This window comes from Aquarana catesbeiana, linkage group LG06, assembly GCF_042186555.1.
Source record: "Aquarana catesbeiana isolate 2022-GZ linkage group LG06, ASM4218655v1, whole genome shotgun sequence".
NCBI classification, from domain to species: Eukaryota; Metazoa; Chordata; class Amphibia; order Anura; family Ranidae; genus Aquarana; species Aquarana catesbeiana.
The window spans coordinates 277,963,096-277,977,109 of NC_133329.1; positions in this window are offsets into that span (position 1 = coordinate 277,963,096).

Genomic DNA, 14,014 nt, shown 5'->3' on the forward strand with positions numbered 1-14,014 from the left:
AAATTTTACTGATGTAAGTGTAATTTTAAAATATTTTCTATTAAATGTCTAATAATACTACACTATGAGAGATAGTGATACCATCCTAGCTGGGCCCTCCCTGTTTTCTTTATTGTTTCCTTAGTCAATGTTAGATATCACAGGGACAATGTATAGAAACGTATTGTCTTCTTTCACTTCAAAGGACTGGAAAAACATCCTGTGTACTTTTCTGTACAGAGGAAGAATTATATTTAACAGGGTGGAGTTCTGCAGCTCAGGCATAAGGAAAGGTGAATATTTACTGTTTTCTTTGGACGTCCGACCTTTGTGGCCAATTTTATTTACCTAACAGAATAAGATTTGTTTTGTTTTTTGTTTTTTTATGTAAGAGAGAGGTACATCAGGTATGCAAAGCAAAATTCCCATATCATTACATAATGCCTGTAGGCAGGTTTAGCTTTCATGTGATTAGTGGTTCACTTTGCAGCACTATTTGCACAAACATACATGGAAGAAGTCTTAAAGGAGGACGATCAAAGCTCTTTTGGCCCTACTTCTCCTGGGGATCACAGGAGTGTACTTCATTCTGCACTCCTGTAACCCATTATCAGCCAACAATGGGCTAAAGCCTACTGTTGGCTGACGTCACTCAGCTGGTCCAGGCTCTGGAGAGATTTTAATGTCAGGATCCAACCTGATTGGCTTAGCCTCTTAGCGCATGGCTGGGAGCCTAAGTCAGCCACTCCTGCTCCCTCCACAGTCCAGTGTTTCAGCAAGCGCTGGAGGGGAAGAATAAAAAGAAGGCGACAGTCACAGGTTCTCTACTCACTAAAGACCGAAAACTGAGTGGTCAGCGGCCTTTGTGTCAGAAACCATGAAATCAGACCAAGACAGAAGTACAGTTAAATCACACTTGTTCACACAAGTCTTTAAACAGGAACGCAGGAGATAGGCTCTGTGATGTTGACCAACGCGAAGGCAGAGATCCTTTGGGCTGGACGGCTTAAGTAGGCAAGACTGACAAGCAGGATATCAACAGCTGAGTAACTGTGGAGAGATAGGAGCTGGCAATTAGCCGACAGGTGAGCGGCCAGCTCAGAGAAGGAAGGGCTTAGCCCAGCCCTGACACTTTGATCACTCAGTTCTTACAGGGGACAGATGCAACATTGGATCAATGCTGCATCCACCTAGGTGAGTATAAATGTTTGTTTTTTTATACCCTGCACTTCTCACTTAACTATAATCCCATCTCAAAAATCTATTTCCAAAGTTACATAAAACTTTTAGGTAAGCCACAAGAATTCTGGAACCAAGTGCTGTGCCCTGATGAAAAAAAAAAAACTTTTTGGCTACAGTCACAAAAGATATGAATGAAATAAAACACATAGAAAACATTCTAAGAACACTATGCCAACTGTTAAACATGAGGGTGTACGTAGGATTTATGCTAGGTTTAATGCTAGGGCTGAGCCAGCAAGTGGCTTAAGAAATATTGCAGAGGTGAAGGGGAAATGGATAAGTATTAACAAATTCTGAATATTAATATCCTAAAGTTAGCCAAGAGATCATAGCTAGACATATGAGGGAGATTACAATGACTGTTTAAAATTTACATCACCTCAAAATCAGCAATGAGGGTAGGTTTACAAAAGTGTAGCTACAACACATCGGTGTGTTTTTGCACATTTTTGATGCATTTTCATGCTGCTGCATTTTTTTGTAGGGAAAGGAGACTGCCCCATACACAGATGCTACTCGTTAAAGAGCTGGCATCCTAACAACCAACTTATGCGTGTCTGCTGAGGATTTCCGGGCTGGCCGTTTGTGGCCAATGATGTCTCTGAGTGTCCCCACCTCCTTTTCCATATTTGGCCAATGACATCATCGGACAGCCACTCCTCTTTGTTTAGTTTAGCAGCTTGGGGAAGTGAAGTGTCATTCGGCACTGGGCACGCAATGGAAGCAGTTGGTTCTCCGCGGAAGTCTTTTTTTTCCTACTGTATAAGTTAGTAGTTCTTCATGATTGGCGTGGACCTACATCACTAGATGACAAGATTGACAATGAATATACATCAAGGGACTTTTTTTTTTAATAAAGGACTTGTCAAAAACTGTCTTTGTGATTTAATTTACATTTGTAATTTATTGGAGCTAGAGTAGGTGTGCTATGCATCCCATACTCATTCACATGGGGGGGGGGCAGGATTTGGTGGCCCCCTTATTGTTAAAGGGGGCTTACAGATTCTGATAAACCCACTGCTCACAGGGCAACCACTGGTCCAGAGTTGCGGGGAAGAGGCCCTTGTCCTCATTAACATGGGGACAAAGTGCTTTGCCAGAGGGACCCCCCTGGCAAAGTAGTTACCCATGTTGAGGGCATGTGGCCTGGTATGATTCAGAAGGGGGGAACACGCCCCCCTTCTGAACCATACCCTTGGGACCCTTCCCGGTCTGTCAGGCTACATGCTGGGATAAGGGTCTGGTATGAATTTTGGAAAGGGACTCCACGCTGCTCTATTTTGTAAAATTTTTGGTTGTTTGTTTTAATGGCATGGGGTCCCACTTAAAATCCATGCCAGACCCTAGGGGGCCTGGTATGGCAGGGTGTCCATGCTTTCCTGGAGCATGGACTTCCTGTACAAGATGCCCTCTGAACACTCTGTATTGCACATGTGATACAGATTAGTATGCAGATTGGTTTGCCCAGTAGGGATGAGCCCGATGTTTGAGTCGAATGTAAGTTCAACTTGAACATCGGGTCTTTGCCTGTTCACCGAATGGCGAACAATATGGGGTGTTCCGCCAAATTCGAAAGCTGTGGAACACCCTTTAAAAGTCTATGGGAGAAATCAAAAGTGCTAATTTTAAAGGCTTATATACATGGTATTGTCATAAAAAGTGTTTGGGGACCTGGGTCCTGCCCCAGGGGACATGTATCAATGCAAAAAAAAGTTTTAAAAACAGACGTTTTTTCGGGAGCAGTGATTTTAATAATGCTTAAAGTGAAACAATAAAAGTGAAATATTCCTTTAAATTTCATACCTGGGGTGTCTATAGTATGCCTGTAAAGTGGCGCATTTTTCCCGTGTTTACAGTAGTCCCTGCGCAAAATGACATTTCTAAAGGAAAAAAAGTAATTTAAAAGTACTCGCGGCTATAATGAATTGTCGGTCCCGGCAATACACATAAAAGTCATTAAAAAAAAGGCATGGGATTCCCCCACAGTCCACAGTCCCTTTGGGTCTGGTATAAATATAAATGGGAATCCCGAACCAAAATTAAAAAAAAAATATTGCGCGGGGGTTCCCCCTAATTCCATATCAGGCCCTTCAGTTCTGGTATGGATATTAAGGGGAACCCCTTGCCAAAATTAAAAAAAAATATGGAGTGGGGGTCCCCCCAAAAATCCATACCAGACCCTTATCCAAGCATGCAACCTGGCAGGCTGCAGGAAAATAGGAGGGATGAGAGAGCGCCCCCGTCCTGAACCATACCAGGCCACATGCCCTCAACATGGGGAGGGTGCTTTGGGGTAGCCAAAGCACAGTGTCCCCATGTTGATGGGGACAAGGGCCTCATCCCCACAACCCTTTCCCAGTGGATGTTGGGGTCTGCGGGCGGGGGGCTTATCAGAATCTGAAGCCCCCTTTAACAAGGGGACCCCCAGATCCTGGCCTCCCCCCATGTGAAATGGTAACGGGGTACATTCCTACCATTTCACAAAAAAGTGTAAAAATGGTGAAAATGACATGACACTGCTTGGGGACAAGTCCTTTATTAAAAAATAAAAAAATAAACTGTCCCACGAAGTCTTCTTCTTCTCTTGCTCCGCCGACGGACCGAAAAAGAAAAGAAAACGGGATCTGGGGGTCCCCTTGTTAAAGGGGGCTTCTAGATTCCGATAAGCCCCCCACCGGCAGGCCCCCACAACCACCAGGCAAGGGTTGTGGGGATGAGGCCCTTGTCCCCATCAACATGGGCATACGGTGCTTTGGCTACCCCAAAGCACCCTCCCCATGTTGAGGGCATGTGGCCTGGTATGGTTGAGCAGGGGGGCGCTCTCTCATCCCCCCTCTTTTCTTGTGGCCTGCTAGGTTGCGTGCTCGGATAAGAGGCTGGTATGGATTTTTGGGGGGACCCCCACTCCATTTTTTTTGTAATTTTGGCACGGGGGTCCCCTTAATAATGATACCAGACCCAAAGGGCCTGGTAATAGACTGTGGGGGAATCCCAAGCCGTTTTTTTCAATGACTTTTATGTGTATTGCCTGGACCGACAATTCATTATAGCCACAAGTACCTTTGAATGGCTTTTTTTTCTTTAGAAATGTCATTTTTTGCAGGGACTGTTGTAAACACGGGAAACATGCGCCACTATACAGGCATACTATAGACACCCCCCAGGTATGAAGATTAAAGGAATATTTCACTTTTATTGTTTCACTTTAAGCATTATTAAAATCACTGTTCCTGAAAAAACTGCTATTTTTAAAACTTTTTTTTGCATTGATACATGCCCCCTGGGGCAGGACCCAGGTCCCCAAACACTTTTTGTGACAATAACTTGCATACAAGTCTTTAAAATTAGCACTTTTGATTTTTCATGTTCATGTCCCATAGACTTTAAGTATACCTATAAAGAGGGTCGGCAACCCGTCCATCGAGTGCAGGTGACACGTTGATCGCTTCCCTTGGTTGTCGACCTTAGAACCAGAAGAGGAAGGGTAGCGGGGGCGGCATTAAATGGAACCAATGCCTGTATTTTCCTTCATGCAGCACCTGAAAGCAGGCAATGCCTGCTTCTCCTCCCCTCCTTCTCACCCACATTCAGCTGCTGCAGAGAGGAAAATATAGCCATTGGTTACACTAAAGGCTGCCCCTGCCAACCCTCCTCTCCAGGTTCCTCTTCCCAGAGTTGCCCAGTCCCCCATGTGCTCTCTTGCCCCTCCCCTCACGGGGGATGATTTCAGGATGGAGAGCAGGGAAGGGGTCGGTAAATGTGTGATTTATCTGCCCCTTCCTTGTCTGCATGAACACAGCCAGTAATCAGTACTGATCACTGACTGTGTTCATTCATACCTGAAGCATAGTAAACTGTGTTTATTATCCTTCAGTTTGAGAATGAACAGGAAGCCACCCAGCACAGAGCACTTTCCATTCATTCACTGTCCAGTGCAGCTGAAGCTGCAGAAAAAGGGACTGGGGAATCACTGGGGTATCCCTAAAAAAAATGTTGAACAACAAAAATATAATGGTAAAAGAGAATTTTACAAAAATTACGTTATAAAAAAAAATACAAAAAAAAAGCTACTGACACCGCCCACTGCCCTACTGACACCTTCTGCTGCTCTGCTGACACTGTCCACACTCCGTTCACTGCCCTACTGGCACTGACCACTGCTCTACTAACTGTTCACTGTTAAGGTAGGCCAAGTTTATATTTTTACAGTGACATTTGTTTTTTTATATTTTTCTAAGTTTTCCTTACTATTTAATTAGGCCATGCTATGTAATTTCTAATTGGAGTGGTTTCATAATTATCAATCAGCTGCTGCTTGCAGGGCTTTAATGAGGAAATATGCAGGGTCTGCATCCCTACCTGCATCTTGTTGCAGGGGATGCCTGATGTCGGATTTGTATCTTAGTGTAGATTTCTGGGGAAATCAGTGAGCCAATCACACAAGCAGGAAATGATATTTCTGGGGGGCATTCTGTATACATTATGTGTACAGAACACCTCGAGGTAGCCATATTGCATAGCATTTAACAAAAAAATGCTGAGATTGAAAAGCAAAGGGAATTTTTAATAACATTCATTCACAATATGACTTGTTTCGCAATTGTATACGCTGTATTTTTTTTTTTGTTTGCTATTTTTTTTACTCACAAAAGTGGAGTCACCCTTTAACCGGCCTCTGCCTAAGCTTGTCCTATTCTCGGTATGCTTAGCTAAGACTGGGACAAGAGTTTAGCTTCGTTGAAATAGCTCAATGTTTCCTGAAAAGTGCACCAGAATACATTATGACTTCATAAATGTATCTAGAAATTATTTTATAATGTTGGCAGCTATACACAGCTGATCTATTGTGGGTGCAATTTGAGAGTCACTACATTGCTTCCCACTGTTGTTTTCTAGATGTACGTTTACAGCAGTAACAAAGTTTTCACAAATGACTGGAGATTCTTTTTCTTACATATGTTCGCATACAGTATACAGGTGATACTTGAAAAATTTGAATATCGTGTGAAAGTTAATTTATTTCAGTAATGCAACTTAAAAGGTGAAACTAATATATGAGCTAGACTTATTACATGCAAATCAAGATAGTTCAAGCCCGTGATTTGTCATAATTGTGATAATTATGGCTTACAGCTCATGAAAACCTCAAATCCACAATCTCAGAAAATTAGAATATTACATGCAATCAATAAAACAAGAATTGTACGTAGAACAATATCAGACCTCTGAAAAGCATGCATACATACTCAGTACTTGGTTTGGGCCCCTTTTGCAGCAATAACTGCCTCAATGCGGCATGGCATAGAAGCTATCAGCCTGTGGCACTGCTGAGGTGTTATGAAAGACCAGGATGCTTCAATAGCGGCCTTCAGCTCTTCTGCATTGGTCGGTCTCATGTCTCTCATCTTTCACTTGGCAATACCCCAAAGATTCTCTCTGGGGTTCAGGTCAGGCGAGTTTGCTGGCCAATCAAGCACAGTAATCCCACAGTCATTGAACCAGGTTTTGGTATTTTTGGCAGTGTGGGCAGGTGCCAAGTCCTGCTGGAAAATGAAGTGAGCATCCCCATAGAGCTTGTCTGTGGAAGGAAGCATGGAGTGCTCCAAAATCTCCTGGTAGTTGGCTGCGTTGACCCTGGACTTAATGAAGCGCAGTGGACCAACACCAGCAGATGACATGGCTCCCCAAATCAACACAGACTGTGGAAACTTCACACTGGACTTCAAGCATCTTGCAGTGTATGCCTCTCCATTCTTCCTCCATACTCTGGGTCTTTGGTTTCCAAATGAGATGCAAAATTTGCTCTCATCAGAAAAGAGGACTTTGGACCACTGAGCAACAGACCAGGTCTGTTTTTCTTTTGCCTAGGTAAGACGTTTCTGACATTGTTTGTTGTTCATGAGTGACTTGAAAAGAGGAATACGACATTTGAAGCCCATGCCCAGGATCCGTCTGTGTGTGGTGGCTCTTGATGCACTGACTCCAGCCTCAGTCTACTCCTTGTGAAAGTCCCCAACACTTTTGAATGGCCTTTTCCTGACAATCATCTCCAGGCTGCAGTCATCCCTGCTGCTTGTGCACCTTTTTCTTCCACACTTTTCTCTTCCACATACCTGTAACTTTCTATTAATGTGCTTTGATACAGCACTTTGGGAACATCCAATTTCTTTTGCAATTACTTTTTGAGGCTTTGCCTCCTTATGGAGGGTGTCCATGATGGTTTTCTGCACAACTGTCCGGTCAGCAGTCTTTCCCATGACTGTGATTCCTACTGAACCAGACTGAGAGACCATTTAAAGGCTCAGGAACCCTTTGCAGGTGTTATGGCTTAATTAGCTGATTAGAGTGGGACACTTTGAGCTAAGGATATTGCAACTTTTCATAATATTCTAATTTTCTGAGATTGTGGATTTGGGGTTTTCATGAGCCGTAAGCCATAATCATCACAATTATGACAAATCACGGTTTGAACTATCTTGCTTTGCATGTAATGTGTCTATCTCATATATTAGTTTCACCTTTTAAGTTGCATTAGTAAAATAAATGAACTTTTGCGCGATATTCTAATTTTTCGAGTATCACTTGTATGTGTTCTTAGTGCACTGATAAACCTACCAAATGTGTGATCCTCACAGGTCAGCATTAACATGCTTGATTGAGTAGCCATAACCTAGAAAAATGCTTGATTGTAAAAAACTAATGATTTTCTTGATGTTTTCATTGGTTACTAAGTCCATTTTATGTAGTAGCTGTAATAGAATGTCTACTTGTGAAGCAAATATTTGCATCTCTGTCCATGAATGTGTTAACATGTTTTCTTGTCTGTTGATAAATGATCCCAAACATGTTCATTGCTTTTGCATGAGCTTTTTAGGCATACCAGCTCTGCTGTATTCTTATCAGACTTCATTGTAAAGCTGGGCAGTTATTCTTCATTCAATTACAACGTAATGTGGCGTGATCAGCCCTACTCTGCCCGGCAACACATTAACCCCTGTTGTGGTTTGTTGGATCCTGCAATGCTTCATGGGCACGATGTGTATTCCATCATATACATATCAGCATTAATAAAGAGGACTGTATAATATATACAGCAGACTTCATGAATTTTTATTTTTAACCCTGTGATCTTCAACATGGAAGTCACAAACAAAAGATCTGTTTTGCTTCAATATAACGTAGTTTATATGTGCAGTTGTGAACATACACCTGTGTATAGTAAAAAAAAACAGATGTTTCTCAAATATACATGATCCTTTTTATCACAAAGCTTCAATGAGACTAAATAAATAAACTAATAATGAAAAATAGAATAAAATAAGCTAAAGCACAAGCCAGTGCTATCATCTAGAATTATCTATCAGCCTTCAAAACATAACAAATTGGATTTTTAATCCAAATATAATTAAACCTAAACATATTTGCATAATGAAAAAGTGTTAATTTATTAAATCGTGTATTTTTCAGACTCCTCTGATGGATACTATAGTGTTCCACTTTACGACCAAAATACCATTTTATTGTTTTATAAAATGCCAGGGTATCAATAACTAGATTATAGCATAATAAACTGTGTATGTAGTAAGTGGCTTATTTTGAAATCCATTTTATAAGGGCACAGGCTCACAGCCCCATCCCCCTATTCTCTAAAGCCAATTTTTTAAGTGTGCCTTTTCGCATAAAATATATGAAATTGGAAACTTGTTAAAAGATGAGATCAAGGTAAAGTATTCTTTACTTGCAGTAAAGCAGATTGCTCCTTAAAGCTTCCATTATTGGAAAGCTTATAATAGACCAGTGGGAATACACAGTATGGTAAGAAGCACGGCATCTCATTGGTTGGTGCATAGTGGTGATATATAATTTAATTTTACAAGCCTTGTGGATATAAACTACAGGGCATCCTCTTTCTGTAAAAAGCACAACATACACTCAGGACTTTCATCAGTTGCTGACACAATGGTTGAAATGCACAGAAAGTTGCTTTCATTATACATTTCCTCCATGTTGACTGTTCCTATTATACATACAGCAAGTCAATCAGAAAATTCTTAAATCTATGCTCTCAGTTTGCAGTGCTGTCTCCTGTGCTGTGCCAATCTGTTTAAAGCAATCTAAAGCTTTCAAGGGGAAAAATGCACATCTAAAAGGAGTGAATAAAAGCTTTTTTTCCAAAAGGGAAAGAACCAGCTGAGAAAGTGATGTGCATTATAGAAAATAAGAGTAGCAAATCTTTTAATGCTTACTATGCAGGGTGTATTTTTTGCGTACATAAAAATGTTTATATATATATATATATATATATATATATATATATATATATATATATATATATATATATATATATATATATATATATATATATATATATATGTATATACACACACACAATATACCTGAAATACTTTTAATTGTTTCTTTCATTTTTCCATAAAAAACCTGCAATCCAATTTACAGCTCCAAAAACATTTGCTTTTTGAGTTCACATCTTATGGAGCAGTCTATTAAAATAAACAGACAGCTATTGAAGTTGCTAATGCTAGTCATGGAGTTTACTGATGATCATTTTTCTGTGCTGCAATATACCTAAAAAACCACAATTTCTATGCATCCATCTGAGTTGGCAGACAATTTGGTGAAAATGCAAGGTCAAGCTTTTATCATCAATGAGATGCAGCTGTCACAGATTTTCATATGAATCACCAAAACATTATTTGATAGCGGTGTCCAATTATACAGCTGTTTTTTTGCAGACAGGTTGGTAACTGTGCTACGTTAGTGCACAGTAAACCTAGGGATACAGTAATCCATCAGATGGACTGGCCTCATTAAAGGTTGATGGAGTGGGGCGCCCAATAGCTTAATCAGCAGTACTCGGAGTTCATTTCCATAGGACCCAGACATCAGTGATGTCCAGTATATCAGTGTCTCCTGGACCCCCCAATGACTGACCTGTGTGTGACACAATTATTATTTCAACTGCTAGTCTAAAACCAAAAATCCCCACTGCTGTGCTAAACAGAAACAAAGTGTTTTTATTGAGATGTAAATTTGCTGGCTTATTTTTATCATCCTGAATAATCATTATGAGTCTGCATGCTTAAAATAAAACCTTTCCAGAAAGAAACATGGATTCTTTCATTGATGGCTTCTCATTCTGCGATTGCTAGTGGAAGGGCTGTAATGCTCATATCATAATTGTATTCAATTTCAAGTTTTTTTTCTGACTTCCCTAGTATTCAAGCAGGCTTTATATCTGTGTCCAAGAAAGTATTTAAAAGATAAATGCACCTTGCTCAGACTGGATGGGGCTGAATGGTGCACCAAATGGTACTAACATTTAGGGTAGTATGCACGCAGGCACAAATGTCCAGAATGCAAGCAGTCTACATTACATTCCTAGACACATACTACCCTAAACGGGAAAAAAAGGGATATGAGAATTGGAAATGAATAAGGTACTGCCAACATCCTCGTACAAATAGAATAGGAGGAGATATGCAACCAGTATATAAAAAGGTCGCCCCTTAGAACTTTTTAGGCAGAAAGATATAGAGAGTAACAATATGTAGAAAGTGCAAGATTTATTAATTTAAAAAAATAGTATAGGTACAAAATTCACTTTAAAATACATCAATAAGTCAATCTTATACAAGGTAAAAGTATCAACCCAAAGCTCACAATCCACTGCCTAAATCAAGTTGAGGTCAGACAGATAGATTTACAGCATACATCCCGACATGTTTTGGAGATTCACATTGATATACAATATTCCTTCATCAGGGTATTTACAGTTGGGTGATTTGATTCTTATCTGTAGTATAAATTTAATTGCATAGTACAGTAATAACATTTTTTATGTAATGGTATATTATGGTTGTAATTTTCCTATACCATTATATAAAAAATGTTATTTTTTGTTTTTTAATTAAAAAAAAAAATATTGCTTGTGTATTAACTGTTTCTATACACACACCATTGGTTGGATGTTTGTATCCCCATATTTCCAATAATTTGATTAAACATTCAACATGTGCGCATTGGTGGTTTCGGCCGGTGTTTGTCGCATGGCCGTGCTTTTTTCTGTCACGCTTCGGAGCTGCGATGTGCACTGGGGGCCTCCCCTCCGCCAGGCTCTGATGTAGGGTGGGTGGGGGCCCCACCACTGCGCGTCGACATCACGCTTCGCATGCCGACACGTGTGGCGTCTTTACGGCGCACCATCTGCCGGCTGGTTGATGTACATCGGCATGGCGCTCCTTGCTGGGTGGCTTGGGTGGTCTGGCCGCTAGCTTGTTGGTGCCTCCCATGCCCCCCCTTTGGCTGCTGAGACGTGACATTGGGGGATGGGCCGTGGCGGCGCTCCCTGCATGAGCCTCTCCCATTGTTTGGTCTCACACATAGATTTTCTCACATCATTCAACATCTAGGGACCACATGCTCCCTGTTTCTTTTGCCCCCACTCACTTTAAGTCAGGTAATTATTTCCTTCACTTTCCTCCTACCAAATTGCCCTTCAATACCCTGTACCTCCCTCTTTCTCTTGTCACTTCTCCTACACCTGACTTTGATTCTTTGCCTTTTTTTCAATATTCCCCCTATTTCTTTACACCTACCTGTCCACGCTGTTCAACTCTCTCCACACACACATTTTTAGTTTACTTACATGATTGCTTTTTTCACACTTTTTTCACAGAGGTCTACGAATTGGAGCTATTTTTTGTCCACACGTGTGTCACTTCATATAGTTTGACTCACTCGGGGTGTTGTGTGTGTTGGCTGTGTTTGCCTGGGTCTGCTCCCTCAGCTCCGGGACGTGGCACCATTAGCTGGTCTGTGACTCTCATGGCTGCACCACCATTGCACAGATGTACATGTAAGTCTGTGGGCTAAATGTGTATATGTATGGTTCTTTCATATTTCACATTTGCCCACCTGTTTCTTTAGACCATTTTAACTATGGCTGTCCTCCCTATTCATAGGTAATCACTACGGTTTTTCTCCTGATGAGTGGCTAGAAGGTCCCGAAACGCGTAGAGATTACAACTACCAATGTGTATATACAATTATCAACTATGTATGGACGTTCTATCTAGATTTATTTTCTTTTTCTTTTTCGTTTATTCCCATCAAGTGACACTTTAGTGTTACTAACCCTGAATAGGTACTTAGTATTATGTATGTATTATGTGCATCAAATTTTTTATGTATTTGTAAATATTTTCTTGTTGGAATGTATACTACTGTGCAATATTAGGTTCTAGTGAAATATACAATAATTAATATATAGCAATATGCATTATCATTATATAAGTAAATATATTACTATTTGAATCTATTATAGCTCATTTTTCCAATTTATTCATCTGCGTCCGTGTGCCTCATGCAAAGTCCCGCCTCTTACTCTCTTTTATAAATCTCACTTTTAAGTTTATTTTAGCAACTTCATATGAATTTATTATATTGCTGGGATTGTATTTATACCAACTTTATAATATTGAATGTCTAGGGGACATTTATACAGATACTAATTCAAGAGAGAAGAGGAGGTTCCCCTAAATGGACTTTTAAGGCACTGGAAAGGTCAAACAAATACAAAAGTATCTATAAAAATTAAAATTTTATTGAAAAAAACTTTAAAAACACGTATAGCAAGGCATAGGTTAATTATACATCACATGTATGGTAATATGAAGGATAGATACTAGGTACTCTCTACACCCAACGCATTTCGATATACATGTCAAATTCTTCTTCAGGGGTGTGAAGATTTAAGAGAACCTTTTTCTAAAATAAAATTAGATATACAGAAAATCAGTTTTCAAGAAACCCAGAGCAAGAAATTCAAGGACAGAGAATAAATTTGGTTTCATATTACAACACTCACGTATAGCTGGTTGATAGAGAAGTTTAAACAATGGTTCGTTGGTTACTATAGGACCTTGCAATTGGAATAGCATCAAATTACCGGACTGGTGGTGGGTCAATCAAAACAAGCATATATGCCAATATTTTATGCAGAAGAAAATTCTGATAGAAAGATGGGAGAAGGAGAATCCCTCATGCACTCCAGCAAGGATGACCAGGCTAAGGGAATATACTGAGGCAAATATGGAGAGGGATCCCTGAGAGTAAAAAGGAAATATGAAGGTAACATAAATAAGTAGTACAAGAAAGAGTAAATGGTTGATGCAAGTTAATCTACTTAATGGTTAATTAGTTTGTATCTACGGATTTTAAAGGTATGCTACACAGAATAATAAGGAGTAGGGGAATGTCATTAAAAGAAAAGAGGAAGAAATATGTATAGAAAAGGTATGGGGGATGGTATGTAATTAATTTAATTGGGTTGAAAGTTTATCTATATCTCTAAATAAAGACGGGTAATGAGCTTTATTGATATAGATCAATTTTATCTTTTACATGAAAAAAGTGCCCTGTTATCTAAGGGCCAAAAGATTTCATGTGTGCCATGTCTGCAAATAGAGCTAGCAGTTCCAATTGAGGAATATATACTAAGCAAAAAGTATATGGGAAAAAGAGGGGAGTAAGTAAATATGTTTGCAACTGAAATAAAATAAATACAGTTATTGAAAGGATATATTCATTAATAAGGAAAAAGGGGACACTATTAGAGGTTATGAAAAGTTATAGGTTGAGTTATAGAGCATGTCCATACCTGTAGTTAATAGGGAGCTTCAAAAAAACATCAACCGCTCAGTCCAAGTCCAGTACAAATGTGTCTGGATTGGGAGTGGTGTAATGAAGGCTTATATGTGGTGTTTAATCCTGG